Source organism: Schistocerca gregaria, unplaced genomic scaffold (genome assembly GCF_023897955.1).
Source record: "Schistocerca gregaria isolate iqSchGreg1 unplaced genomic scaffold, iqSchGreg1.2 ptg001629l, whole genome shotgun sequence".
NCBI lineage: Eukaryota > Metazoa > Arthropoda > Insecta > Orthoptera > Acrididae > Schistocerca > Schistocerca gregaria.
In genome coordinates this window covers 13,151-35,668 of record NW_026062901.1, presented here as the reverse complement: position 1 = coordinate 35,668, position 22,518 = coordinate 13,151, and the positions used below count along the sequence as shown (strand labels likewise).

Here is a 22,518-nt window from a genome sequence, read left to right as displayed (position 1 = left end):
ACACTAGATCGCGTGTTCGGCCACAACGCAATGTCCTAACCACTAGACGATCACGGCCACGGAGCCACCGCCGAAAGCAGCCCTCGCGACCTGCAAGTGGCGATGAACAGCAAAGCTCGGCCGACTGCGTCTCGGCCACAGCTGTGTCACACGCGGTCTCCATCATATGCATACCTGCAAACGACCGTGCCTCGCGCTCTTGGACACTGAGCAGAGTGGTTAGCTGCATTCAACGCCCGTGGCAATGTCTTGCAGTCCTCCAAGTCTGTTGACCGCAGGTATGTGCCTCGATAAGAGGTGGACAGGTGTCGCATCTCTCTCGCCGTCACTTGTGGCCGCGAACCATATTTTACGTAGTTTTCTGCAAGCGTCAGCGGAGCGTCAGTCGAGCTAAGTCGGGACAAGTCGCATAAGAGGAGCAACAAAATGCGCATTTCCGGTACCGGGAATCGAACCCGGGCCTCCTGGGTGAGAGCCAGGTTATCCTAGCCACTAGACCACACCGGATAACGACGCAAGCGCTCCTCCAGCAAACGCAGCGAGCACCTTCCCGCTATTTGGCGACAACTGCAAAAATTAACGGTTTCCACTTTGTAGAACGGCATGCTCGGGACGTATCTCGTGGAGACGAACGCCAGCGATCATGAGACCAACCTGCGCCGGTGAATCCTGTTGTTACACCACGCACTGTGCTACGAACAATTTACGAAAGCGACGATCACGCTTTGCTGCGCTATTTCCTTCGCGGGTAATCAGAGCTCTGGATTACGAGACAGAAACGTTGGCAGCGGTGGGATTCGAACCCACGCCTCCGAAGAGACTGGTGCCTGAAACCAGCGCCCTTAGACCGCTCGGCCACGCTACCTACGCGACCCAACGGCCACAGGAGCTGCGTTCTACCCCTCGAGAACACACGGCAATGGCACAAAAACGAGAAGTAAAAATTGGCAGCGGTGGGATTCGAACCCACGCCTCCGAAGAGACTGGTGCCTTAAACCAGCGCCTTAGACCGCTCGGCCACGCTACCTGCACCAGTGTTCGTGGCATTTGTAGAAAACAGTGCACGACACAACTTCCTGATCTTCTGCGACGGGTTGCTCATACATCGAACCTCAAACCACTGCACTTTTCGAATAGAGATTAACTACACAGGCAGCTGCCAGCGCTCTGGTGCGGCGGCATCGCGTGTTGATATTGAATCGGTAGTGCCACCTGCAGCCTGTGGAACATGAGCAAACAATCAGGAGGGCACCGTGATTTCAAACACTGGGTCACTATCGTCATTGCAGCGACAGCAAGGCAGAACTTTAAAAAGTGCCGTGACCAGGATTCGAACCTGGGTTATTGCGGCCACAACGCAATGTCCTAACCACTAGACGATCACGGCCACGGAGCCACCGCCGAAGCAGCCCTCGCGACTGCAAGTGGCGATGAACAGCAAAGCTCGGCCGACTGCGTCTCGCCACAGCTGTGTCACACGCGGTCTCCATCATATGCATACCTGCAAACGACCGTGCCTGCGCTCTTGGGACACTGAGCAGAGTGGTTAGCTGCATTCAACGCCCGTGGCAATGTCTTGCAGTCCTCCAAGTCTGTTGACCGCAGGTATTGTGCCTCGATAAGAGGTGGACAGGTTGTCGCATCTCTCTCGCCGTCACTTGTGGCCGCGAACCATATTTTACGTAGTTTTCTGCAAGCGTCAGCGGAGCGTCAGTCGAGCTAAGTCGGGACAAGTCGCATAAGAGGAGCAACAAAATGCGCATTTCCGGTACCGGGAATCGAACCCGGGCCTCCTGGGTGAGAGCCAGGTATCCTAGCCACTAGACCACACCCGGATAACGACGCAAGCGCTCCTCCAGCAAACGCAGCGAGCACCTTCCCGCTATTTGGCGACAACTGCAAAAATTAACGTTTCCACTTTGTAGAACGGCATGCTCGGGACGTATCTCGTGGAGACGAACGCCAGCGATCATGAGACCAACCTGCGCCGGTGAATCCTGTTGTTACACCACGCACTGTGCTACGACAATTTACGAAAGCGACGATCACGCTTTGCTGCGCTATTTCCTTCGCGGGTAATCAGAGCTCTGGATTACGAGACAGAAAACGTTGGCAGCGGTGGGATTCGAACCCACGCTCCGAAGAGACTGGTGCCTGAAACCAGCGCCTTAGACCGCTCGGCCACGCTACCTGCACCAGTGTTCGTGGCATTTGTAGAAAACAGTGCACGACACAACTTCCTGAATCTTCTGCGACGGGTGCTCATACATCGAACCTCAAACCACTGCACTTTTCGAATAGAGATTAACTACACAGGCAGCTGCCAGCGCTCTGGTGCGGCGGCATCGCGTGTTGATATTGAATCGGTAGTGCCACCTGCAGCCTGTGGAACATGAGCAAACAATCAGGAGGGCACCGTGATTTCAAACACTGGGTCACTATCGTCATTGCAGCGACAGCAAGGCAGAACTTTAAAAAGTGCCGTGACCAGATTCGAACCTGGGTTATTGCGGCCACAACGCAATGTCCTAACCACTAGACGATCACGGCCACGAGCCACCGCCGAAAGCAGCCCTCGCGACTGCAAGTGGCGATGAACAGCAAAGCTCGCCGACTGCGTCTCGCCACAGCTGTGTCACACGCGGTCTCCATCATATGCATACCTGCAAACGACCGTGCCTGCGCTCTTGGACACTGAGCAGAGTGGTTAGCTGCATTCAACGCCCGTGGCATTGTCTTGCAGTCCTCCAAGTCTGTTGACCGCAGGTATGTGCCTCGATAAGAGGTGGACAGGTGTCGCATCTCTCTCGCCGTCACTTGTGGCCGCGAACCATATTTTACGTAGTTTTCTGCAAGCGTCAGCGGAGCGTCAGTCGAGCTAAGTCGGGACAAGTCGCATAAGAGGAGCAACAAAATGCGCATTTCCGGTACCGGGAATCGAACCCGGGCCTCCTGGGTGAGAGCCAGGGTATCCTAGCCACTAGACCACACCGGATAACGACGCAAGCGCTCCTCCAGCAAACGCAGCGAGCACCTTCCCGCTATTTGGCGACAACTGCAAAAATTAACGTTTCCACTTTGTAGAACGGCATGCTCGGGACGTATCTCGTGGAGACGAACGCCAGCGATCATGAGACCAACCTGCGCCGGTGAATCCTGTTGTTACACCACGCACTGTGCTACGACAATTTACGAAAGCGACGATCACGCTTGCTGCGCTATTTCCTTCGCGGGTAATCAGAGCTCTGGATTACGAGACAGAAAACGTTGGCAGCGGTGGATTCGAACCCACGCCTCCGAAGAGACTGGTGCCTGAAACCAGCGCCTTAGACCGCTCGGCCACGCTACCTACGCGACCCAACGGCCACAGGAGCTGCGTTCTACCCCTCGAGAACACACGGCAATGGCACAAAAACGAGAAGTAAAAATTGGCAGCGGTGGGATTCGAACCCACGCCTCCGAAGAGACTGGTGCCTTAAACCAGCGCCTTAGACCGCTCGGCCACGCTACCTGCACCAGTGTTCGTGGCATTTGTAGAAAACAGTGCACGACACAACTTCCTGATCTTCTGCGACGGGTTGCTCATACATCGAACCTCAAACCACTGCACTTTTCGAATAGAGATTAACTACACAGGCAGCTGCCAGCGCTCTGGTGCGGCGGCATCGCGTGTTGATATTGAATCGGTAGTGCCACCTGCAGCCTGTGGAACATGAGCAAACAATCAGGAGGGCACCGTGATTTCAAACACTGGGTCACTATCGTCATTGGCAGCGACAGCAAGGCAGAACTTTAAAAAGTGCCGTGACCAGGATTCGAACCTGGGTTATTGCGGCCACAACGCAATGTCCTAACCACTAGACGATCACGGCCACGGAGCCACCGCCGAAAGCAGCCCTCGCGACTGCAAGTGGCGATGAACAGCAAAGCTCGGCCGACTGCGTCTCGCCACAGCTGTGTCACACGCGGTCTCCATCATATGCATACCTGCAAACGACCGTGCCTGCGCTCTTGGGGACACTGAGCAGAGTGGTTAGCTGCATTCAACGCCCGTGGCAATGTCTTGCAGTCCTCCATGTCTGTTGACCGCAGGTATGTGCCTCGATAAGAGGTGGACAGGTTGTCGCATCTCTCTCGCCGTCACTTGTGGCCGCGAACCATATTTTACGTAGTTTTCTGCAAGCGTCAGCGGAGCGTCAGTCGAGCTAAGTCGGGACAAGTCGCATAAGAGGAGCAACAAAATGCGCATTTCCGGTACCGGGAATCGAACCCGGGCCTCCTGGGTGAGAGCCAGGTATCCTAGCCACTAGACCACACCGGATAACGACGCAAGCGCTCCTCCAGCAAACGCAGCGAGCACCTTCCCGCTATTTGGCGACAACTGCAAAAATTAACGTTTCCACTTTGTAGAACGGCATGCTCGGGACGTATCTCGTGGAGACGAACGCCAGCGATCATGAGACCAACCTGCGCCGGTGAATCCTGTTGTTACACCACGCACTGTGCTACGACAATTTACGAAAGCGACGATCACGCTTTGCTGCGCTATTTCCTTCGCGGGTAATCAGAGCTCTGGATTACGAGACAGAAAACGTTGGCAGCGGTGGGATTCGAACCCACGCCTCCGAAGAGACTGGTGCCTGAAACCAGCGCCTTAGACCGCTCGGCCACGCTACCTACGCGACCCAACGGCCACAGGAGCTGCGTTCTACCCCTCGAGAACACACGGCAATGGCACAAAAACGAGAAGTAAAAATTGGCAGCGGTGGGATTCGAACCCACGCCTCCGAAGAGACTGGTGCCTTAAACCAGCGCCTTAGACCGCTCGGCCACGCTACCTGCACCAGTGTTCGTGGCATTTGTAGAAAACAGTGCACGACACAACTTCCTGATCTTCTGCGACGGGTTGCTCATACATCGAACCTCAAACCACTGCACTTTTCGAATAGAGATTAACTACACAGGCAGCTGCCAGCGCTCTGGTGCGGCGGCATCGCGTGTTGATATTGAATCGTAGTGCCACCTGCAGCCTGTGGAACATGAGCAAACAATCAGGAGGGCACCGTGATTTCAAACACTGGGTCACTATCGTCATTGCAGCGACAGCAAGGCAGAACTTTAAAAAGTGCCGTGACCAGGATTCGAACCTGGGTTATTGCGGCCACAACGCAATGTCCTAACCACTAGACGATCACGGCCACGGAGCCACCGCCGAAAGCAGCCCTCGCGACTGCAAGTGGCGATGAACAGCAAAGCTCGGCCGACTGCGTCTCGCCACAGCTGTGTCACACGCGGTCTCCATCATATGCATACTGCAAACGACCGTGCCTGCGCTCTTGGGACACTGAGCAGAGTGGTTAGCTGCATTCAACGCCCGTGGCAATGTCTTGCAGTCCTCCAAGTCTGTTGACCGCAGGTATGTGCCTCGATAAGAGGTGGACAGGTGTCGCATCTCTCTCGCCGTCACTTGTGGCCGCGAACCCATATTTTACGTAGTTTTCTGCAAGCGTCAGCGGAGCGTCAGTCGAGCTAAGTCGGGACAAGTCGCATAAGAGGAGCAACAAAATGCGCATTTCCGGTACCGGGAATCGAACCCGGGCCTCCTGGGTGAGAGCCAGGTATCCTAGCCACTAGACCACACCGGATAACGACGCAAGCGCTCCTCCAGCAAACGCAGCGAGCACCTTCCCGCTATTTGGCGACAACTGCAAAAATTAACGTTTCCACTTTGTAGAACGGCATGCTCGGGACGTATCTCGTGGAGACGAACGCCAGCGATCATGAGACCAACCTGCGCCGGTGAATCCTGTTGTTACACCACGCACTGTGCTACGACAATTTACGAAAGCGACGATCACGCTTTGCTGCGCTATTTCCTTCGCGGGTAATCAGAGCTCTGGATTACGAGACAGAAAACGTTGGCAGCGGTGGGATTCGAACCCACGCCTCCGAAGAGACTGGTGCCTGAAACCAGCGCCTTAGACCGCTCGGCCACGCTACCTGCACCAGTGTTCGTGGCATTTGTAGAAAACAGTGCACGACACAACTTCCTGATCTTCTGCGACGGGTTGCTCATACATCGAACCTCAAACCACTGCACTTTTCGAATAGAGATTAACTACACAGGCAGCTGCAGCGCTCTGGTGCGGCGGCATCGCGTGTTGATATTGAATCGGTAGTGCCACCTGCAGCCTGTGGAACATGAGCAAACAATCAGGAGGGCACCGTGATTTCAAACACTGGTCACTATCGTCATTGCAGCGACAGCAAGGCAGAACTTTAAAAAGTGCCGTGACCAGGATTCGAACCTGGGTTATTGCGGCCACAACGCAATGTCCTAACCACTAGACGATCACGGCCACGGAGCCACCGCCGAAAGCAGCCCTCGCGACTGCAAGTGGCGATGAACAGCAAAGCTCGGCCGACTGCGTCTCGCCACAGCTGTGTCACACGCGGTCTCCATCATATGCATACCTGCAAACGACCGTGCCTGCGCTCTTGGGACACTGAGCAGAGTGGTTAGCTGCATTCAACGCCCGTGGCAATGTCTTGCAGTCCTCCAAGTCTGTTGACCGCAGGTATGTGCCTCGATAAGAGGTGGACAGGTGTCGCATCTCTCTCGCCGTCACTTGTGGCCGCGAACCATATTTTACGTAGTTTTCTGCAAGCGTCAGCGGAGCGTCAGTCGAGCTAAGTCGGGACAAGTCGCATAAGAGGAGCAACAAAATGCGCATTTCCGGTACCGGGAATCGAACCCGGGCCTCCTGGGTGAGAGCCAGGTATCCTAGCCACTAGACCACACCGGATAACGACGCAAGCGCTCCTCCAGCAAACGCAGCGAGCACCTTCCCGCTATTTGGCGACAACTGCAAAAATTAACGTTTCCACTTTGTAGAACGGCATGCTCGGGACGTATCTCGTGGAGACGAACGCCAGCGATCATGAGACCAACCTGCGCCGGTGAATCCTGTTGTTACACCACGCACTGTGCTACGACAATTTACGAAAGCGACGATCACGCTTTGCTGCGCTATTTCCTTCGCGGGTAATCAGAGCTCTGGATTACGAGACAGAAACGTTTGGCAGCGGTGGGATTCGAACCCACGCCTCCGAAGAGACTGGTGCCTGAAACCAGCGCCTTAGACCGCTCGGCCACGCTACCTACGCGACCCAACGGCCACAGGAGCTGCGTTCTACCCCTCGAGAACACACGGCAATGGCACAAAAACGAGAAGTAAAAATTGGCAGCGGTGGGATTCGAACCCACGCCTCCGAAGAGACTGGTGCCTTAAACCAGCGCCTTAGACCGCTCGGCCACGCTACCTGCACCAGTGTTCGTGGCATTTGTAGAAAACAGTGCACGACACAACTTCCTGATCTTCTGCGACGGGTTGCTCATACATCGAACCTCAAACCACTGCACTTTTCGAATAGAGATTAACTACACAGGCAGCTGCCAGCGCTCTGGTGCGGCGGCATCGCGTGTTGATATTGAATCGGTAGTGCCACCTGCAGCCTGTGGAACATGAGCAAACAATCAGGAGGGCACCGTGATTTCAAACACTGGGTCACTATCGTCATTGCAGCGACAGCAAGGCAGAACTTTAAAAAGTGCCGTGACCAGGATTCGAACCTGGGTTATTGCGGCCACAACGCAATGTCCTAACCACTAGACGATCACGGCCACGGAGCCACCGCCGAAAGCAGCCCTCGCGACTGCAAGTGGCGATGAACAGCAAAGCTCGGCCGACTGCGTCTCGCCACAGCTGTGTCACACGCGGTCTCCATCATATGCATACCTGCAAACGACCGTGCCTGCGCTCTTGGGACACTGAGCAGAGTGGTTAGCTGCATTCAACGCCCGTGGCAATGTCTTGCAGTCCTCCAAGTCTGTTGACCCGCAGGTATGTGCCTCGATAAGAGGTGGACAGGTGTCGCATCTCTCTCGCCGTCACTTGTGGCCGCGAACCATATTTTACGTAGTTTTCTGCAAGCGTCAGCGGAGCGTCAGTCGAGCTAAGTCGGGACAAGTCGCATAAGAGGAGCAACAAAATGCGCATTTCCGGGTACCGGGAATCGAACCCGGGCCTCCTGGGTGAGAGCCAGGTATCCTAGCCACTAGACCACACCGGATAACGACGCAAGCGCTCCTCCAGCAAACGCAGCGAGCACCTTCCCGCTATTTGGCGACAACTGCAAAAATTAACGTTTCCACTTTGTAGAACGGCATGCTCGGGACGTATCTCGTGGAGACGAACGCCAGCGATCATGAGACCAACCTGCGCCGGTGAATCCTGTTGTTACACCACGCACTGTGCTACGACAATTTACGAAAGCGACGATCACGCTTTGCTGCGCTATTTCCTTCGCGGGTAATCAGAGCTCTGGATTACGAGACAGAAAACGTTGGCAGCGGTGGGATTCGAACCCACGCCTCCGAAGAGACTGGTGCCTGAAACCAGCGCCTTAGACCGCTCGGCCACGCTACCTACGCGACCCAACGGCCACAGGAGCTGCGTTCTACCCCTCGAGAACACACGGCAATGGCACAAAAACGAGAAGTAAAAATTGGCAGCGGTGGGATTCGAACCCACGCCTCCGAAGAGACTGGTGCCTTAAACCAGCGCCTTAGACCGCTCGGCCACGCTACCTGCACCAGTGTTCGTGGCATTTGTAGAAAACAGTGCACGACACAACTTCCTGATCTTCTGCGACGGGTTGCTCATACATCGAACCTCAAACCACTGCACTTTTCGAATAGAGATTAACTACACAGGCAGCTGCCAGCGCTCTGGTGCGGCGGCATCGCGTGTTGATATTGAATCGGTAGTGCCACCTGCAGCCTGTGGAACATGAGCAAACAATCAGGAGGGCACCGTGATTTCAACACTGGGTCACTATCGTCATTGCAGCGACAGCAAGGCAGAACTTTAAAAAGTGCCGTGACCAGGATTCGAACCTGGGTTATTGCGGCCACAACGCAATGTCCTAACCACTAGACGATCACGGCCACGGAGCCACCGCCGAAAGCAGCCCTCGCGACTGCAAGTGGCGATGAACAGCAAAGCTCGGCCGACTGCGTCTCGCCACAGCTGTGTCACACGCGGTCTCCATCATATGCATACCTGCAAACGACCGTGCCTGCGCTCTTGGGACACTGAGCAGAGTGGTTAGCTGCATTCAACGCCCGTGGCAATGTCTTGCAGTCCTCCAAGTCTGTTGACCGCAGGTATGTGCCTCGATAAGAGGTGGACAGGTGTCGCATCTCTCTCGCCGTCACTTGTGGCCGCGAACCATATTTTACGTAGTTTTCTGCAAGCGTCAGCGGAGCGTCAGTCGAGCTAAGTCGGGACAAGTCGCATAAGAGGAGCAACAAAATGCGCATTTCCGGTACCGGGAATCGAACCCGGGCCTCCTGGGTGAGAGCCAGGTATCCTAGCCACTAGACCACACCGGATAACGACGCAAGCGCTCCTCCAGCAAACGCAGCGAGCACCTTCCCGCTATTTGGCGACAACTGCAAAAATTAACGTTTCCACTTTGTAGAACGGCATGCTCGGGACGTATCTCGTGGAGACGAACGCCAGCGATCATGAGACCAACCTGCGCCGGTGAATCCTGTTGTTACACCACGCACTGTGCTACGACAATTTACGAAAGCGACGATCACGCTTTGCTGCGCTATTTCCTTCGCGGGTAATCAGAGCTCTGGATTACGAGACAGAAAACGTTGGCAGCGGTGGGATTCGAACCCACGCCTCCGAAGAGACTGGTGCCTGAAACCAGCGCCTTAGACCGCTCGGCCACGCTACCTGCACCAGTGTTCGTGGCATTTGTAGAAAACAGTGCACGACACAACTTCCTGATCTTCTGCGACGGGTTGCTCATACATCGAACCTCAAACCACTGCACTTTTCGAATAGAGATTAACTACACAGGCAGCTGCCAGCGCTCTGGTGCGGCGGCATCGCGTGTTGATATTGAATCGGTAGTGCCACCTGCAGCCTGTGGAACATGAGCAAACAATCAGGAGGGCACCGTGATTTCAAACACTGGGTCACTATCGTCATTGCAGCGACAGCAAGGCAGAACTTTAAAAAGTGCCGTGACCAGGATTCGAACCTGGGTTATTGCGGCCACAACGCAATGTCCTAACCACTAGACGATCACGGCCACGGAGCCACCGCCGAAAGCAGCCCTCGCGACTGCAAGTGGCGATGAACAGCAAAGCTCGGCCGACTGCGTCTCGCCACAGCTGTGTCACACGCGGTCTCCATCATATGCATACCTGCAAACGACCGTGCCTGCGCTCTTGGGACACTGAGCAGAGTGGTTAGCTGCATTCAACGCCCGTGGCAATGTCTTGCAGTCCTCCAAGTCTGTTGACCGCAGGTATGTGCCTCGATAAGAGGTGGACAGGTGTCGCATCTCTCTCGCCGTCACTTGTGGCCGCGAACCATATTTTACGTAGTTTTCTGCAAGCGTCAGCGGAGCGTCAGTCGAGCTAAGTCGGGACAAGTCGCATAAGAGGAGCAACAAAATGCGCATTTCCGGTACCGGGAATCGAACCCGGGCCTCCTGGGTGAGAGCCAGGTATCCTAGCCACTAGACCACACCGGATAACGACGCAAGCGCTCCTCCAGCAAACGCAGCGAGCACCTTCCCGCTATTTGGCGACAACTGCAAAAATTAACGTTTCCACTTTGTAGAACGGCATGCTCGGGACGTATCTCGTGGAGACGAACGCCAGCGATCATGAGACCAACCTGCGCCGGTGAATCCTGTTGTTACACCACGCACTGTGCTACGACAATTTACGAAAGCGACGATCACGCTTTGCTGCGCTATTTCCTTCGCGGGTAATCAGAGCTCTGGATTACGAGACAGAAAACGTTGGCAGCGGTGGGATTCGAACCCACGCCTCCGAAGAGACTGGTGCCTGAAACCAGCGCCTTAGACCGCTCGGCCACGCTACCTACGCGACCCAACGGCCACAGGAGCTGCGTTCTACCCCTCGAGAACACACGGCAATGGCACAAAAACGAGAAGTAAAAATTGGCAGCGGTGGGATTCGAACCCACGCCTCCGAAGAGACTGGTGCCTTAAACCAGCGCCTTAGACCGCTCGGCCACGCTACCTGCACCAGTGTTCGTGGCATTTGTAGAAAACAGTGCACGACACAACTTCCTGATCTTCTGCGACGGGTTGCTCATACATCGAACCTCAAACCACTGCACTTTTCGAATAGAGATTAACTACACAGGCAGCTGCCAGCGCTCTGGTGCGGCGGCATCGCGTGTTGATATTGAATCGGTAGTGCCACCTGCAGCCTGTGGAACATGAGCAAACAATCAGGAGGGCACCGTGATTTCAAACACTGGGTCACTATCGTCATTGCAGCGACAGCAAGGCAGAACTTTAAAAAGTGCCGTGACCAGGATTCGAACCTGGGTTATTGCGGCCACAACGCAATGTCCTAACCACTAGACGATCACGGCCACGGAGCCACCGCCGAAAGCAGCCCTCGCGACTGCAAGTGGCGATGAACAGCAAAGCTCGGCCGACTGCGTCTCGCCACAGCTGTGTCACACGCGGTCTCCATCATATGCATACCTGCAAACGACCGTGCCTGCGCTCTTGGGACACTGAGCAGAGTGGTTAGCTGCATTCAACGCCCGTGGCAATGTCTTGCAGTCCTCCAAGTCTGTTGACCGCAGGTATGTGCCTCGATAAGAGGTGGACAGGTGTCGCATCTCTCTCGCCGTCACTTGTGGCCGCGAACCATATTTTACGTAGTTTTCTGCAAGCGTCAGCGGAGCGTCAGTCGAGCTAAGTCGGGACAAGTCGCATAAGAGGAGCAACAAAATGCGCATTTCCGGTACCGGGAATCGAACCCGGGCCTCCTGGGTGAGAGCCAGGTATCCTAGCCACTAGACCACACCGGATAACGACGCAAGCGCTCCTCCAGCAAACGCAGCGAGCACCTTCCCGCTATTTGGCGACAACTGCAAAAATTAACGTTTCCACTTTGTAGAACGGCATGCTCGGGACGTATCTCGTGGAGACGAACGCCAGCGATCATGAGACCAACCTGCGCCGGTGAATCCTGTTGTTACACCACGCACTGTGCTACGACAATTTACGAAAGCGACGATCACGCTTTGCTGCGCTATTTCCTTCGCGGGTAATCAGAGCTCTGGATTACGAGACAGAAAACGTTGGCAGCGGTGGGATTCGAACCCACGCCTCCGAAGAGACTGGTGCCTGAAACCAGCGCCTTAGACCGCTCGGCCACGCTACCTGCACCAGTGTTCGTGGCATTTGTAGAAAACAGTGCACGACACAACTTCCTGATCTTCTGCGACGGGTTGCTCATACATCGAACCTCAAACCACTGCACTTTTCGAATAGAGATTAACTACACAGGCAGCTGCCAGCGCTCTGGTGCGGCGGCATCGCGTGTTGATATTGAATCGGTAGTGCCACCTGCAGCCTGTGGAACATGAGCAAACAATCAGGAGGGCACCGTGATTTCAAACACTGGGTCACTATCGTCATTGCAGCGACAGCAAGGCAGAACTTTAAAAAGTGCCGTGACCAGGATTCGAACCTGGGTTATTGCGGCCACAACGCAATGTCCTAACCACTAGACGATCACGGCCACGGAGCCACCGCCGAAAGCAGCCCTCGCGACTGCAAGTGGCGATGAACAGCAAAGCTCGGCCGACTGCGTCTCGCCACAGCTGTGTCACACGCGGTCTCCATCATATGCATACCTGCAAACGACCGTGCCTGCGCTCTTGGGACACTGAGCAGAGTGGTTAGCTGCATTCAACGCCCGTGGCAATGTCTTGCAGTCCTCCAAGTCTGTTGACCGCAGGTATGTGCCTCGATAAGAGGTGGACAGGTGTCGCATCTCTCTCGCCGTCACTTGTGGCCGCGAACCATATTTTACGTAGTTTTCTGCAAGCGTCAGCGGAGCGTCAGTCGAGCTAAGTCGGGACAAGTCGCATAAGAGGAGCAACAAAATGCGCATTTCCGGTACCGGGAATCGAACCCGGGCCTCCTGGGTGAGAGCCAGGTATCCTAGCCACTAGACCACACCGGATAACGACGCAAGCGCTCCTCCAGCAAACGCAGCGAGCACCTTCCCGCTATTTGGCGACAACTGCAAAAATTAACGTTTCCACTTTGTAGAACGGCATGCTCGGGACGTATCTCGTGGAGACGAACGCCAGCGATCATGAGACCAACCTGCGCCGGTGAATCCTGTTGTTACACCACGCACTGTGCTACGACAATTTACGAAAGCGACGATCACGCTTTGCTGCGCTATTTCCTTCGCGGGTAATCAGAGCTCTGGATTACGAGACAGAAAACGTTGGCAGCGGTGGGATTCGAACCCACGCCTCCGAAGAGACTGGTGCCTGAAACCAGCGCCTTAGACCGCTCGGCCACGCTACCTACGCGACCCAACGGCCACAGGAGCTGCGTTCTACCCCTCGAGAACACACGGCAATGGCACAAAAACGAGAAGTAAAAATTGGCAGCGGTGGGATTCGAACCCACGCCTCCGAAGAGACTGGTGCCTTAAACCAGCGCCTTAGACCGCTCGGCCACGCTACCTGCACCAGTGTTCGTGGCATTTGTAGAAAACAGTGCACGACACAACTTCCTGATCTTCTGCGACGGGTTGCTCATACATCGAACCTCAAACCACTGCACTTTTCGAATAGAGATTAACTACACAGGCAGCTGCCAGCGCTCTGGTGCGGCGGCATCGCGTGTTGATATTGAATCGGTAGTGCCACCTGCAGCCTGTGGAACATGAGCAAACAATCAGGAGGGCACCGTGATTTCAAACACTGGGTCACTATCGTCATTGCAGCGACAGCAAGGCAGAACTTTAAAAAGTGCCGTGACCAGGATTCGAACCTGGGTTATTGCGGCCACAACGCAATGTCCTAACCACTAGACGATCACGGCCACGGAGCCACCGCCGAAAGCAGCCCTCGCGACTGCAAGTGGCGATGAACAGCAAAGCTCGGCCGACTGCGTCTCGCCACAGCTGTGTCACACGCGGTCTCCATCATATGCATACCTGCAAACGACCGTGCCTGCGCTCTTGGGACACTGAGCAGAGTGGTTAGCTGCATTCAACGCCCGTGGCAATGTCTTGCAGTCCTCCAAGTCTGTTGACCGCAGGTATGTGCCTCGATAAGAGGTGGACAGGTGTCGCATCTCTCTCGCCGTCACTTGTGGCCGCGAACCATATTTTACGTAGTTTTCTGCAAGCGTCAGCGGAGCGTCAGTCGAGCTAAGTCGGGACAAGTCGCATAAGAGGAGCAACAAAATGCGCATTTCCGGTACCGGGAATCGAACCCGGGCCTCCTGGGTGAGAGCCAGGTATCCTAGCCACTAGACCACACCGGATAACGACGCAAGCGCTCCTCCAGCAAACGCAGCGAGCACCTTCCCGCTATTTGGCGACAACTGCAAAAATTAACGTTTCCACTTTGTAGAACGGCATGCTCGGGACGTATCTCGTGGAGACGAACGCCAGCGATCATGAGACCAACCTGCGCCGGTGAATCCTGTTGTTACACCACGCACTGTGCTACGACAATTTACGAAAGCGACGATCACGCTTTGCTGCGCTATTTCCTTCGCGGGTAATCAGAGCTCTGGATTACGAGACAGAAAACGTTGGCAGCGGTGGGATTCGAACCCACGCCTCCGAAGAGACTGGTGCCTGAAACCAGCGCCTTAGACCGCTCGGCCACGCTACCTGCACCAGTGTTCGTGGCATTTGTAGAAAACAGTGCACGACACAACTTCCTGATCTTCTGCGACGGGTTGCTCATACATCGAACCTCAAACCACTGCACTTTTCGAATAGAGATTAACTACACAGGCAGCTGCCAGCGCTCTGGTGCGGCGGCATCGCGTGTTGATATTGAATCGGTAGTGCCACCTGCAGCCTGTGGAACATGAGCAAACAATCAGGAGGGCACCGTGATTTCAAACACTGGGTCACTATCGTCATTGCAGCGACAGCAAGGCAGAACTTTAAAAAGTGCCGTGACCAGGATTCGAACCTGGGTTATTGCGGCCACAACGCAATGTCCTAACCACTAGACGATCACGGCCACGGAGCCACCGCCGAAAGCAGCCCTCGCGACTGCAAGTGGCGATGAACAGCAAAGCTCGGCCGACTGCGTCTCGCCACAGCTGTGTCACACGCGGTCTCCATCATATGCATACCTGCAAACGACCGTGCCTGCGCTCTTGGGACACTGAGCAGAGTGGTTAGCTGCATTCAACGCCCGTGGCAATGTCTTGCAGTCCTCCAAGTCTGTTGACCGCAGGTATGTGCCTCGATAAGAGGTGGACAGGTGTCGCATCTCTCTCGCCGTCACTTGTGGCCGCGAACCATATTTTACGTAGTTTTCTGCAAGCGTCAGCGGAGCGTCAGTCGAGCTAAGTCGGGACAAGTCGCATAAGAGGAGCAACAAAATGCGCATTTCCGGTACCGGGAATCGAACCCGGGCCTCCTGGGTGAGAGCCAGGTATCCTAGCCACTAGACCACACCGGATAACGACGCAAGCGCTCCTCCAGCAAACGCAGCGAGCACCTTCCCGCTATTTGGCGACAACTGCAAAAATTAACGTTTCCACTTTGTAGAACGGCATGCTCGGGACGTATCTCGTGGAGACGAACGCCAGCGATCATGAGACCAACCTGCGCCGGTGAATCCTGTTGTTACACCACGCACTGTGCTACGACAATTTACGAAAGCGACGATCACGCTTTGCTGCGCTATTTCCTTCGCGGGTAATCAGAGCTCTGGATTACGAGACAGAAAACGTTGGCAGCGGTGGGATTCGAACCCACGCCTCCGAAGAGACTGGTGCCTGAAACCAGCGCCTTAGACCGCTCGGCCACGCTACCTACGCGACCCAACGGCCACAGGAGCTGCGTTCTACCCCTCGAGAACACACGGCAATGGCACAAAAACGAGAAGTAAAAATTGGCAGCGGTGGGATTCGAACCCACGCCTCCGAAGAGACTGGTGCCTTAAACCAGCGCCTTAGACCGCTCGGCCACGCTACCTGCACCAGTGTTCGTGGCATTTGTAGAAAACAGTGCACGACACAACTTCCTGATCTTCTGCGACGGGTTGCTCATACATCGAACCTCAAACCACTGCACTTTTCGAATAGAGATTAACTACACAGGCAGCTGCCAGCGCTCTGGTGCGGCGGCATCGCGTGTTGATATTGAATCGGTAGTGCCACCTGCAGCCTGTGGAACATGAGCAAACAATCAGGAGGGCACCGTGATTTCAAACACTGGGTCACTATCGTCATTGCAGCGACAGCAAGGCAGAACTTTAAAAAGTGCCGTGACCAGGATTCGAACCTGGGTTATTGCGGCCACAACGCAATGTCCTAACCACTAGACGATCACGGCCACGGAGCCACCGCCGAAAGCAGCCCTCGCGACTGCAAGTGGCGATGAACAGCAAAGCTCGGCCGACTGCGTCTCGCCACAGCTGTGTCACACGCGGTCTCCATCATATGCATACCTGCAAACGACCGTGCCTGCGCTCTTGGGACACTGAGCAGAGTGGTTAGCTGCATTCAACGCCCGTGGCAATGTCTTGCAGTCCTCCAAGTCTGTTGACCGCAGGTATGTGCCTCGATAAGAGGTGGACAGGTGTCGCATCTCTCTCGCCGTCACTTGTGGCCGCGAACCATATTTTACGTAGTTTTCTGCAAGCGTCAGCGGAGCGTCAGTCGAGCTAAGTCGGGACAAGTCGCATAAGAGGAGCAACAAAATGCGCATTTCCGGTACCGGGAATCGAACCCGGGCCTCCTGGGTGAGAGCCAGGTATCCTAGCCACTAGACCACACCGGATAACGACGCAAGCGCTCCTCCAGCAAACGCAGCGAGCACCTTCCCGCTATTTGGCGACAACTGCAAAAATTAACGTTTCCACTTTGTAGAACGGCATGCTCGGGACGTATCTCGTGGAGACGAACGCCAGCGATCATGAGACCAACCTGCGCCGGTGAATCCTGTTGTTACACCACGCACTGTGCTACGACAATTTACGAAAGCGACGATCACGCTTTGCTGCGCTATTTCCTTCGCGGGTAATCAGAGCTCTGGATTACGAGACAGAAAACGTTGGCAGCGGTGGGATTCGAACCCACGCCTCCGAAGAGACTGGTGCCTGAAACCAGGGCCTTAGACCGCTCGGCCACGCTACCTGCACCAGTGTTCGTGGCATTTGTAGAAAACAGTGCACGACACAACTTCCTGATCTTCTGCGACGGGTTGCTCATACATCGAACCTCAAACCACTGCACTTTTCGAATAGAGATTAACTACACAGGCAGCTGCCAGCGCTCTGGTGCGGCGGCATCGCGTGTTGATATTGAATCGGTAGTGCCACCTGCAGCCTGTGGAACATGAGCAAACAATCAGGAGGGCACCGTGATTTCAAACACTGGGTCACTATCGTCATTGCAGCGACAGCAAGGCAGAACTTTAAAAAGTGCCGTGACCAGGATTCGAACATGGGTTATTGCGGCCACAACGCAATGTCCTAACCACTAGACGATCACGGCCACGGAGCCACCGCCGAAAGCAGCCCTCGCGACTGCAAGTGGCGATGAACAGCAAAGCTCGGCCGACTGCGTCTCGCCACAGCTGTGTCACACGCGGTCTCCATCATATGCATACCTGCAAACGACCGTGCCTGCGCTCTTGGGACACTGAGCAGAGTGGTTAGCTGCATTCAACGCCCGTGGCAATGTCTTGCAGTCCTCCAAGTCTGTTGACCGCAGGTATGTGCCTCGATAAGAGGTGGACAGGTGTCGCATCTCTCTCGCCGTCACTTGTGGCCGCGAACCATATTTTACGTAGTTTTCTGCAAGCGTCAGCGGAGCGTCAGTCGAGCTAAGTCGGGACAAGTCGCATAAGAGGAGCAACAAAATGCGCATTTCCGGTACCGGGAATCGAACCCGGGCCTCCTGGGTGAGAGCCAGGTATCCTAGCCACTAGACCACACCGGATAACGACGCAAGCGCTCCTCCAGCAAACGCAGCGAGCACCTTCCCGCTATTTGGCGACAACTGCAAAAATTAACGTTTCCACTTTGTAGAACGGCATGCTCGGGACGTATCTCGTGGAGACGAACGCCAGCGATCATGAGACCAACCTGCGCCGGTGAATCCTGTTGTTACACCACGCACTGTGCTACGACAATTTACGAAAGCGACGATCACGCTTTGCTGCGCTATTTCCTTCGCGGGTAATCAGAGCTCTGGATTACGAGACAGAAAACGTTGGCAGCGGTGGGATTCGAACCCACGCCTCCGAAGAGACTGGTGCCTGAAACCAGCGCCTTAGACCGCTCGGCCACGCTACCTGCACCAGTGTTCGTGGCATTTGTAGAAAACAGTGCACGACACAACTTCCTGATCTTCTGCGACGGGTTGCTCATACATCGAACCTCAAACCACTGCACTTTTCGAATAGAGATTAACTACACAGGCAGCTGCCAGCGCTCTGGTGCGGCGGCATCGCGTGTTGATATTGAATCGGTAGTGCCACCTGCAGCCTGTGGAACATGAGCAAACAATCAGGAGGGCACCGTGATTTCAAACACTGGGTCACTATCGTCATTGCAGCGACAGCAAGGCAGAACTTTAAAAAGTGCCGTGACCAGGATTCGAACCTGGGTTATTGCGGCCACAACGCAATGTCCTAACCACTAGACGATCACGGCCACGGAGCCACCGCCGAAAGCAGCCCTCGCGACTGCAAGTGGCGATGAACAGCAAAGCTCGGCCGACTGCGTCTCGCCACAGCTGTGTCACACGCGGTCTCCATCATATGCATACCTGCAAACGACCGTGCCTGCGCTCTTGGGACACTGAGCAGAGTGGTTAGCTGCATTCAACGCCCGTGGCAATGTCTTGCAGTCCTCCAAGTCTGTTGACCGCAGGTATGTGCCTCGATAAGAGGTGGACAGGTGTCGCATCTCTCTCGCCGTCACTTGTGGCCGCGAACCATATTTTACGTAGTTTTCTGCAAGCGTCAGCGGAGCGTCAGTCGAGCTAAGTCGGGACAAGTCGCATAAGAGGAGCAACAAAATGCGCATTTCCGGTACCGGGAATCGAACCCGGGCCTCCTGGGTGAGAGCCAGGTATCCTAGCCACTAGACCACACCGGATAACGACGCAAGCGCTCCTCCAGCAAACGCAGCGAGCACCTTCCCGCTATTTGGCGACAACTGCAAAAATTAACGTTTCCACTTTGTAGAACGGCATGCTCGGGACGTATCTCGTGGAGACGAACGCCAGCGATCATGAGACCAACCTGCGCCGGTGAATCCTGTTGTTACACCACGCACTGTGCTACGACAATTTACGAAAGCGACGATCACGCTTTGCTGCGCTATTTCCTTCGCGGGTAATCAGAGCTCTGGATTACGAGACAGAAAACGTTGGCAGCGGTGGGATTCGAACCCACGCCTCCGAAGAGACTGGTGCCTGAAACCAGCGCCTTAGACCGCTCGGCCACGCTACCTACGCGACCCAACGGCCACAGGAGCTGCGTTCTACCCCTCGAGAACACACGGCAATGGCACAAAAACGAGAAGTAAAAATTGGCAGCGGTGGGATTCGAACCCACGCCTCCGAAGAGACTGGTGCCTTAAACCAGCGCCTTAGACCGCTCGGCCACGCTACCTGCACCAGTGTTCGTGGCATTTGTAGAAAACAGTGCACGACACAACTTCCTGATCTTCTGCGACGGGTTGCTCATACATCGAACCTCAAACCACTGCACTTTTCGAATAGAGATTAACTACACAGGCAGCTGCCAGCGCTCTGGTGCGGCGGCATCGCGTGTTGATATTGAATCGGTAGTGCCACCTGCAGCCTGTGGAACATGAGCAAACAATCAGGAGGGCACCGTGATTTCAAACACTGGGTCACTATCGTCATTGCAGCGACAGCAAGGCAGAACTTTAAAAAGTGCCGTGACCAGGATTCGAACCTGGGTTATTGCGGCCACAACGCAATGTCCTAACCACTAGACGATCACGGCCACGGAGCCACCGCCGAAAGCAGCCCTCGCGACTGCAAGTGGCGATGAACAGCAAAGCTCGGCCGACTGCGTCTCGCCACAGCTGTGTCACACGCGGTCTCCATCATATGCATACCTGCAAACGACCGTGCCTGCGCTCTTGGGACACTGAGCAGAGTGGTTAGCTGCATTCAACGCCCGTGGCAATGTCTTGCAGTCCTCCAAGTCTGTTGACCGCAGGTATGTGCCTCGATAAGAGGTGGACAGGTGTCGCATCTCTCTCGCCGTCACTTGTGGCCGCGAACCATATTTTACGTAGTTTTCTGCAAGCGTCAGCGGAGCGTCAGTCGAGCTAAGTCGGGACAAGTCGCATAAGAGGAGCAACAAAATGCGCATTTCCGGTACCGGGAATCGAACCCGGGCCTCCTGGGTGAGAGCCAGGTATCCTAGCCACTAGACCACACCGGATAACGACGCAAGCGCTCCTCCAGCAAACGCAGCGAGCACCTTCCCGCTATTTGGCGACAACTGCAAAAATTAACGTTTCCACTTTGTAGAACGGCATGCTCGGGACGTATCTCGTGGAGACGAACGCCAGCGATCATGAGACCAACCTGCGCCGGTGAATCCTGTTGTTACACCACGCACTGTGCTACGACAATTTACGAAAGCGACGATCACGCTTTGCTGCGCTATTTCCTTCGCGGGTAATCAGAGCTCTGGATTACGAGACAGAAAACGTTGGCAGCGGTGGGATTCGAACCCACGCCTCCGAAGAGACTGGTGCCTGAAACCAGCGCCTTAGACCGCTCGGCCACGCTACCTGCACCAGTGTTCGTGGCATTTGTAGAAAACAGTGCACGACACAACTTCCTGATCTTCTGCGACGGGTTGCTCATACATCGAACCTCAAACCACTGCACTTTTCGAATAGAGATTAACTACACAGGCAGCTGCCAGCGCTCTGGTGCGGCGGCATCGCGTGTTGATATTGAATCGGTAGTGCCACCTGCAGCCTGTGGAACATGAGCAAACAATCAGGAGGGCACCGTGATTTCAAACACTGGGTCACTATCGTCATTGCAGCGACAGCAAGGCAGAACTTTAAAAAGTGCCGTGACCAGGATTCGAACATGGGTTATTGCGGCCACAACGCAATGTCCTAACCACTAGACGATCACGGCCACGGAGCCACCGCCGAAAGCAGCCCTCGCGACTGCAAGTGGCGATGAACAGCAAAGCTCGGCCGACTGCGTCTCGCCACAGCTGTGTCACACGCGGTCTCCATCATATGCATACCTGCAAACGACCGTGCCTGCGCTCTTGGGACACTGAGCAGAGTGGTTAGCTGCATTCAACGCCCGTGGCAATGTCTTGCAGTCCTCCAAGTCTGTTGACCGCAGGTATGTGCCTCGATAAGAGGTGGACAGGTGTCGCATCTCTCTCGCCGTCACTTGTGGCCGCGAACCATATTTTACGTAGTTTTCTGCAAGCGTCAGCGGAGCGTCAGTCGAGCTAAGTCGGGACAAGTCGCATAAGAGGAGCAACAAAATGCGCATTTCCGGTACCGGGAATCGAACCCGGGCCTCCTGGGTGAGAGCCAGGTATCCTAGCCACTAGACCACACCGGATAACGACGCAAGCGCTCCTCCAGCAAACGCAGCGAGCACCTTCCCGCTATTTGGCGACAACTGCAAAAATTAACGTTTCCACTTTGTAGAACGGCATGCTCGGGACGTATCTCGTGGAGACGAACGCCAGCGATCATGAGACCAACCTGCGCCGGTGAATCCTGTTGTTACACCACGCACTGTGCTACGACAATTTACGAAAGCGACGATCACGCTTTGCTGCGCTATTTCCTTCGCGGGTAATCAGAGCTCTGGATTACGAGACAGAAAACGTTGGCAGCGGTGGGATTCGAACCCACGCCTCCGAAGAGACTGGTGCCTGAAACCAGCGCCTTAGACCGCTCGGCCACGCTACCTGCACCAGTGTTCGTGGCATTTGTAGAAAACAGTGCACGACACAACTTCCTGATCTTCTGCGACGGGTTGCTCATACATCGAACCTCAAACCACTGCACTTTTCGAATAGAGATTAACTACACAGGCAGCTGCCAGCGCTCTGGTGCGGCGGCATCGCGTGTTGATATTGAATCGGTAGTGCCACCTGCAGCCTGTGGAACATGAGCAAACAATCAGGAGGGCACCGTGATTTCAAACACTGGGTCACTATCGTCATTGCAGCGACAGCAAGGCAGAACTTTAAAAAGTGCCGTGACCAGGATTCGAACCTGGGTTATTGCGGCCACAACGCAATGTCCTAACCACTAGACGATCACGGCCACGGAGCCACCGCCGAAAGCAGCCCTCGCGACTGCAAGTGGCGATGAACAGCAAAGCTCGGCCGAC

General features: G+C 55.1%; 62 non-coding genes across 62 annotated transcripts; all 62 read right to left on the bottom strand.

Annotated features, from left to right (window-relative positions):
• Positions 1 to 434: 434 nt before the first annotated feature.
• On the bottom strand, positions 435 to 507 carry Trnae-cuc (transfer RNA glutamic acid (anticodon CUC)). The gene has a single exon. It is a non-coding gene; the product is annotated as a tRNA-Glu (tRNA).
• A 275-nt stretch (positions 508 to 782) lies between these two features.
• Trnal-cag (transfer RNA leucine (anticodon CAG)) lies at positions 783 to 865 on the bottom strand. The gene has a single exon. It is a non-coding gene; the product is annotated as a tRNA-Leu (tRNA).
• Positions 866 to 945: 80 nt separating this feature from the next.
• Trnal-aag (transfer RNA leucine (anticodon AAG)) lies at positions 946 to 1,027 on the bottom strand. Its single transcript has one exon. It is a non-coding gene; the product is annotated as a tRNA-Leu (tRNA).
• A 288-nt stretch (positions 1,028 to 1,315) lies between these two features.
• Trnah-gug (transfer RNA histidin (anticodon GUG)) lies at positions 1,316 to 1,387 on the bottom strand. The gene has a single exon. It is a non-coding gene; the product is annotated as a tRNA-His (tRNA).
• Positions 1,388 to 1,763: 376 nt separating this feature from the next.
• Positions 1,764 to 1,836, bottom strand: Trnae-cuc (transfer RNA glutamic acid (anticodon CUC)). Its single transcript has one exon. It is a non-coding gene; the product is annotated as a tRNA-Glu (tRNA).
• A 274-nt stretch (positions 1,837 to 2,110) lies between these two features.
• On the bottom strand, positions 2,111 to 2,191 carry Trnal-cag (transfer RNA leucine (anticodon CAG)). The gene has a single exon. It is a non-coding gene; the product is annotated as a tRNA-Leu (tRNA).
• A 731-nt stretch (positions 2,192 to 2,922) lies between these two features.
• Trnae-cuc (transfer RNA glutamic acid (anticodon CUC)) lies at positions 2,923 to 2,995 on the bottom strand. The gene has a single exon. It is a non-coding gene; the product is annotated as a tRNA-Glu (tRNA).
• A 273-nt stretch (positions 2,996 to 3,268) lies between these two features.
• Trnal-cag (transfer RNA leucine (anticodon CAG)) lies at positions 3,269 to 3,349 on the bottom strand. Its single transcript has one exon. It is a non-coding gene; the product is annotated as a tRNA-Leu (tRNA).
• Positions 3,350 to 3,429: 80 nt separating this feature from the next.
• On the bottom strand, positions 3,430 to 3,511 carry Trnal-aag (transfer RNA leucine (anticodon AAG)). The gene has a single exon. It is a non-coding gene; the product is annotated as a tRNA-Leu (tRNA).
• Positions 3,512 to 3,800: 289 nt separating this feature from the next.
• Positions 3,801 to 3,872, bottom strand: Trnah-gug (transfer RNA histidin (anticodon GUG)). Its single transcript has one exon. It is a non-coding gene; the product is annotated as a tRNA-His (tRNA).
• Positions 3,873 to 4,249: 377 nt separating this feature from the next.
• On the bottom strand, positions 4,250 to 4,321 carry Trnae-cuc (transfer RNA glutamic acid (anticodon CUC)). Its single transcript has one exon. It is a non-coding gene; the product is annotated as a tRNA-Glu (tRNA).
• Positions 4,322 to 4,595: 274 nt separating this feature from the next.
• Trnal-cag (transfer RNA leucine (anticodon CAG)) lies at positions 4,596 to 4,677 on the bottom strand. The gene has a single exon. It is a non-coding gene; the product is annotated as a tRNA-Leu (tRNA).
• Positions 4,678 to 4,757: 80 nt separating this feature from the next.
• Positions 4,758 to 4,839, bottom strand: Trnal-aag (transfer RNA leucine (anticodon AAG)). The gene has a single exon. It is a non-coding gene; the product is annotated as a tRNA-Leu (tRNA).
• Positions 4,840 to 5,126: 287 nt separating this feature from the next.
• On the bottom strand, positions 5,127 to 5,198 carry Trnah-gug (transfer RNA histidin (anticodon GUG)). Its single transcript has one exon. It is a non-coding gene; the product is annotated as a tRNA-His (tRNA).
• A 375-nt stretch (positions 5,199 to 5,573) lies between these two features.
• Positions 5,574 to 5,645, bottom strand: Trnae-cuc (transfer RNA glutamic acid (anticodon CUC)). Its single transcript has one exon. It is a non-coding gene; the product is annotated as a tRNA-Glu (tRNA).
• A 274-nt stretch (positions 5,646 to 5,919) lies between these two features.
• Positions 5,920 to 6,001, bottom strand: Trnal-cag (transfer RNA leucine (anticodon CAG)). Its single transcript has one exon. It is a non-coding gene; the product is annotated as a tRNA-Leu (tRNA).
• A 286-nt stretch (positions 6,002 to 6,287) lies between these two features.
• Trnah-gug (transfer RNA histidin (anticodon GUG)) lies at positions 6,288 to 6,359 on the bottom strand. The gene has a single exon. It is a non-coding gene; the product is annotated as a tRNA-His (tRNA).
• Positions 6,360 to 6,734: 375 nt separating this feature from the next.
• Positions 6,735 to 6,806, bottom strand: Trnae-cuc (transfer RNA glutamic acid (anticodon CUC)). The gene has a single exon. It is a non-coding gene; the product is annotated as a tRNA-Glu (tRNA).
• A 274-nt stretch (positions 6,807 to 7,080) lies between these two features.
• Positions 7,081 to 7,162, bottom strand: Trnal-cag (transfer RNA leucine (anticodon CAG)). The gene has a single exon. It is a non-coding gene; the product is annotated as a tRNA-Leu (tRNA).
• An 80-nt stretch (positions 7,163 to 7,242) lies between these two features.
• On the bottom strand, positions 7,243 to 7,324 carry Trnal-aag (transfer RNA leucine (anticodon AAG)). Its single transcript has one exon. It is a non-coding gene; the product is annotated as a tRNA-Leu (tRNA).
• Positions 7,325 to 7,612: 288 nt separating this feature from the next.
• Positions 7,613 to 7,684, bottom strand: Trnah-gug (transfer RNA histidin (anticodon GUG)). Its single transcript has one exon. It is a non-coding gene; the product is annotated as a tRNA-His (tRNA).
• A 376-nt stretch (positions 7,685 to 8,060) lies between these two features.
• Trnae-cuc (transfer RNA glutamic acid (anticodon CUC)) lies at positions 8,061 to 8,133 on the bottom strand. Its single transcript has one exon. It is a non-coding gene; the product is annotated as a tRNA-Glu (tRNA).
• A 274-nt stretch (positions 8,134 to 8,407) lies between these two features.
• Trnal-cag (transfer RNA leucine (anticodon CAG)) lies at positions 8,408 to 8,489 on the bottom strand. Its single transcript has one exon. It is a non-coding gene; the product is annotated as a tRNA-Leu (tRNA).
• Positions 8,490 to 8,569: 80 nt separating this feature from the next.
• Positions 8,570 to 8,651, bottom strand: Trnal-aag (transfer RNA leucine (anticodon AAG)). The gene has a single exon. It is a non-coding gene; the product is annotated as a tRNA-Leu (tRNA).
• A 287-nt stretch (positions 8,652 to 8,938) lies between these two features.
• On the bottom strand, positions 8,939 to 9,010 carry Trnah-gug (transfer RNA histidin (anticodon GUG)). The gene has a single exon. It is a non-coding gene; the product is annotated as a tRNA-His (tRNA).
• A 375-nt stretch (positions 9,011 to 9,385) lies between these two features.
• Positions 9,386 to 9,457, bottom strand: Trnae-cuc (transfer RNA glutamic acid (anticodon CUC)). Its single transcript has one exon. It is a non-coding gene; the product is annotated as a tRNA-Glu (tRNA).
• A 274-nt stretch (positions 9,458 to 9,731) lies between these two features.
• On the bottom strand, positions 9,732 to 9,813 carry Trnal-cag (transfer RNA leucine (anticodon CAG)). The gene has a single exon. It is a non-coding gene; the product is annotated as a tRNA-Leu (tRNA).
• Positions 9,814 to 10,101: 288 nt separating this feature from the next.
• Positions 10,102 to 10,173, bottom strand: Trnah-gug (transfer RNA histidin (anticodon GUG)). Its single transcript has one exon. It is a non-coding gene; the product is annotated as a tRNA-His (tRNA).
• A 375-nt stretch (positions 10,174 to 10,548) lies between these two features.
• Positions 10,549 to 10,620, bottom strand: Trnae-cuc (transfer RNA glutamic acid (anticodon CUC)). The gene has a single exon. It is a non-coding gene; the product is annotated as a tRNA-Glu (tRNA).
• A 274-nt stretch (positions 10,621 to 10,894) lies between these two features.
• On the bottom strand, positions 10,895 to 10,976 carry Trnal-cag (transfer RNA leucine (anticodon CAG)). The gene has a single exon. It is a non-coding gene; the product is annotated as a tRNA-Leu (tRNA).
• An 80-nt stretch (positions 10,977 to 11,056) lies between these two features.
• Positions 11,057 to 11,138, bottom strand: Trnal-aag (transfer RNA leucine (anticodon AAG)). Its single transcript has one exon. It is a non-coding gene; the product is annotated as a tRNA-Leu (tRNA).
• Positions 11,139 to 11,426: 288 nt separating this feature from the next.
• Trnah-gug (transfer RNA histidin (anticodon GUG)) lies at positions 11,427 to 11,498 on the bottom strand. The gene has a single exon. It is a non-coding gene; the product is annotated as a tRNA-His (tRNA).
• Positions 11,499 to 11,873: 375 nt separating this feature from the next.
• On the bottom strand, positions 11,874 to 11,945 carry Trnae-cuc (transfer RNA glutamic acid (anticodon CUC)). The gene has a single exon. It is a non-coding gene; the product is annotated as a tRNA-Glu (tRNA).
• A 274-nt stretch (positions 11,946 to 12,219) lies between these two features.
• On the bottom strand, positions 12,220 to 12,301 carry Trnal-cag (transfer RNA leucine (anticodon CAG)). The gene has a single exon. It is a non-coding gene; the product is annotated as a tRNA-Leu (tRNA).
• Positions 12,302 to 12,589: 288 nt separating this feature from the next.
• Trnah-gug (transfer RNA histidin (anticodon GUG)) lies at positions 12,590 to 12,661 on the bottom strand. Its single transcript has one exon. It is a non-coding gene; the product is annotated as a tRNA-His (tRNA).
• A 375-nt stretch (positions 12,662 to 13,036) lies between these two features.
• Positions 13,037 to 13,108, bottom strand: Trnae-cuc (transfer RNA glutamic acid (anticodon CUC)). The gene has a single exon. It is a non-coding gene; the product is annotated as a tRNA-Glu (tRNA).
• Positions 13,109 to 13,382: 274 nt separating this feature from the next.
• Trnal-cag (transfer RNA leucine (anticodon CAG)) lies at positions 13,383 to 13,464 on the bottom strand. The gene has a single exon. It is a non-coding gene; the product is annotated as a tRNA-Leu (tRNA).
• Positions 13,465 to 13,544: 80 nt separating this feature from the next.
• Trnal-aag (transfer RNA leucine (anticodon AAG)) lies at positions 13,545 to 13,626 on the bottom strand. The gene has a single exon. It is a non-coding gene; the product is annotated as a tRNA-Leu (tRNA).
• A 288-nt stretch (positions 13,627 to 13,914) lies between these two features.
• Trnah-gug (transfer RNA histidin (anticodon GUG)) lies at positions 13,915 to 13,986 on the bottom strand. Its single transcript has one exon. It is a non-coding gene; the product is annotated as a tRNA-His (tRNA).
• Positions 13,987 to 14,361: 375 nt separating this feature from the next.
• Trnae-cuc (transfer RNA glutamic acid (anticodon CUC)) lies at positions 14,362 to 14,433 on the bottom strand. The gene has a single exon. It is a non-coding gene; the product is annotated as a tRNA-Glu (tRNA).
• A 274-nt stretch (positions 14,434 to 14,707) lies between these two features.
• Trnal-cag (transfer RNA leucine (anticodon CAG)) lies at positions 14,708 to 14,789 on the bottom strand. Its single transcript has one exon. It is a non-coding gene; the product is annotated as a tRNA-Leu (tRNA).
• A 288-nt stretch (positions 14,790 to 15,077) lies between these two features.
• On the bottom strand, positions 15,078 to 15,149 carry Trnah-gug (transfer RNA histidin (anticodon GUG)). The gene has a single exon. It is a non-coding gene; the product is annotated as a tRNA-His (tRNA).
• Positions 15,150 to 15,524: 375 nt separating this feature from the next.
• On the bottom strand, positions 15,525 to 15,596 carry Trnae-cuc (transfer RNA glutamic acid (anticodon CUC)). Its single transcript has one exon. It is a non-coding gene; the product is annotated as a tRNA-Glu (tRNA).
• A 274-nt stretch (positions 15,597 to 15,870) lies between these two features.
• Positions 15,871 to 15,952, bottom strand: Trnal-cag (transfer RNA leucine (anticodon CAG)). Its single transcript has one exon. It is a non-coding gene; the product is annotated as a tRNA-Leu (tRNA).
• An 80-nt stretch (positions 15,953 to 16,032) lies between these two features.
• Trnal-aag (transfer RNA leucine (anticodon AAG)) lies at positions 16,033 to 16,114 on the bottom strand. The gene has a single exon. It is a non-coding gene; the product is annotated as a tRNA-Leu (tRNA).
• A 288-nt stretch (positions 16,115 to 16,402) lies between these two features.
• On the bottom strand, positions 16,403 to 16,474 carry Trnah-gug (transfer RNA histidin (anticodon GUG)). Its single transcript has one exon. It is a non-coding gene; the product is annotated as a tRNA-His (tRNA).
• Positions 16,475 to 16,849: 375 nt separating this feature from the next.
• Positions 16,850 to 16,921, bottom strand: Trnae-cuc (transfer RNA glutamic acid (anticodon CUC)). Its single transcript has one exon. It is a non-coding gene; the product is annotated as a tRNA-Glu (tRNA).
• A 274-nt stretch (positions 16,922 to 17,195) lies between these two features.
• Positions 17,196 to 17,277, bottom strand: Trnal-cag (transfer RNA leucine (anticodon CAG)). Its single transcript has one exon. It is a non-coding gene; the product is annotated as a tRNA-Leu (tRNA).
• Positions 17,278 to 17,565: 288 nt separating this feature from the next.
• Trnah-gug (transfer RNA histidin (anticodon GUG)) lies at positions 17,566 to 17,637 on the bottom strand. Its single transcript has one exon. It is a non-coding gene; the product is annotated as a tRNA-His (tRNA).
• Positions 17,638 to 18,012: 375 nt separating this feature from the next.
• On the bottom strand, positions 18,013 to 18,084 carry Trnae-cuc (transfer RNA glutamic acid (anticodon CUC)). The gene has a single exon. It is a non-coding gene; the product is annotated as a tRNA-Glu (tRNA).
• A 274-nt stretch (positions 18,085 to 18,358) lies between these two features.
• Positions 18,359 to 18,440, bottom strand: Trnal-cag (transfer RNA leucine (anticodon CAG)). The gene has a single exon. It is a non-coding gene; the product is annotated as a tRNA-Leu (tRNA).
• Positions 18,441 to 18,728: 288 nt separating this feature from the next.
• Positions 18,729 to 18,800, bottom strand: Trnah-gug (transfer RNA histidin (anticodon GUG)). Its single transcript has one exon. It is a non-coding gene; the product is annotated as a tRNA-His (tRNA).
• A 375-nt stretch (positions 18,801 to 19,175) lies between these two features.
• Trnae-cuc (transfer RNA glutamic acid (anticodon CUC)) lies at positions 19,176 to 19,247 on the bottom strand. Its single transcript has one exon. It is a non-coding gene; the product is annotated as a tRNA-Glu (tRNA).
• Positions 19,248 to 19,521: 274 nt separating this feature from the next.
• Trnal-cag (transfer RNA leucine (anticodon CAG)) lies at positions 19,522 to 19,603 on the bottom strand. Its single transcript has one exon. It is a non-coding gene; the product is annotated as a tRNA-Leu (tRNA).
• An 80-nt stretch (positions 19,604 to 19,683) lies between these two features.
• Positions 19,684 to 19,765, bottom strand: Trnal-aag (transfer RNA leucine (anticodon AAG)). Its single transcript has one exon. It is a non-coding gene; the product is annotated as a tRNA-Leu (tRNA).
• A 288-nt stretch (positions 19,766 to 20,053) lies between these two features.
• Trnah-gug (transfer RNA histidin (anticodon GUG)) lies at positions 20,054 to 20,125 on the bottom strand. Its single transcript has one exon. It is a non-coding gene; the product is annotated as a tRNA-His (tRNA).
• Positions 20,126 to 20,500: 375 nt separating this feature from the next.
• Trnae-cuc (transfer RNA glutamic acid (anticodon CUC)) lies at positions 20,501 to 20,572 on the bottom strand. The gene has a single exon. It is a non-coding gene; the product is annotated as a tRNA-Glu (tRNA).
• A 274-nt stretch (positions 20,573 to 20,846) lies between these two features.
• Positions 20,847 to 20,928, bottom strand: Trnal-cag (transfer RNA leucine (anticodon CAG)). Its single transcript has one exon. It is a non-coding gene; the product is annotated as a tRNA-Leu (tRNA).
• Positions 20,929 to 21,216: 288 nt separating this feature from the next.
• Trnah-gug (transfer RNA histidin (anticodon GUG)) lies at positions 21,217 to 21,288 on the bottom strand. Its single transcript has one exon. It is a non-coding gene; the product is annotated as a tRNA-His (tRNA).
• A 375-nt stretch (positions 21,289 to 21,663) lies between these two features.
• Trnae-cuc (transfer RNA glutamic acid (anticodon CUC)) lies at positions 21,664 to 21,735 on the bottom strand. The gene has a single exon. It is a non-coding gene; the product is annotated as a tRNA-Glu (tRNA).
• Positions 21,736 to 22,009: 274 nt separating this feature from the next.
• On the bottom strand, positions 22,010 to 22,091 carry Trnal-cag (transfer RNA leucine (anticodon CAG)). The gene has a single exon. It is a non-coding gene; the product is annotated as a tRNA-Leu (tRNA).
• Positions 22,092 to 22,379: 288 nt separating this feature from the next.
• Positions 22,380 to 22,451, bottom strand: Trnah-gug (transfer RNA histidin (anticodon GUG)). The gene has a single exon. It is a non-coding gene; the product is annotated as a tRNA-His (tRNA).
• Between the last annotated feature and the right edge of the window lie 67 nt (positions 22,452 to 22,518).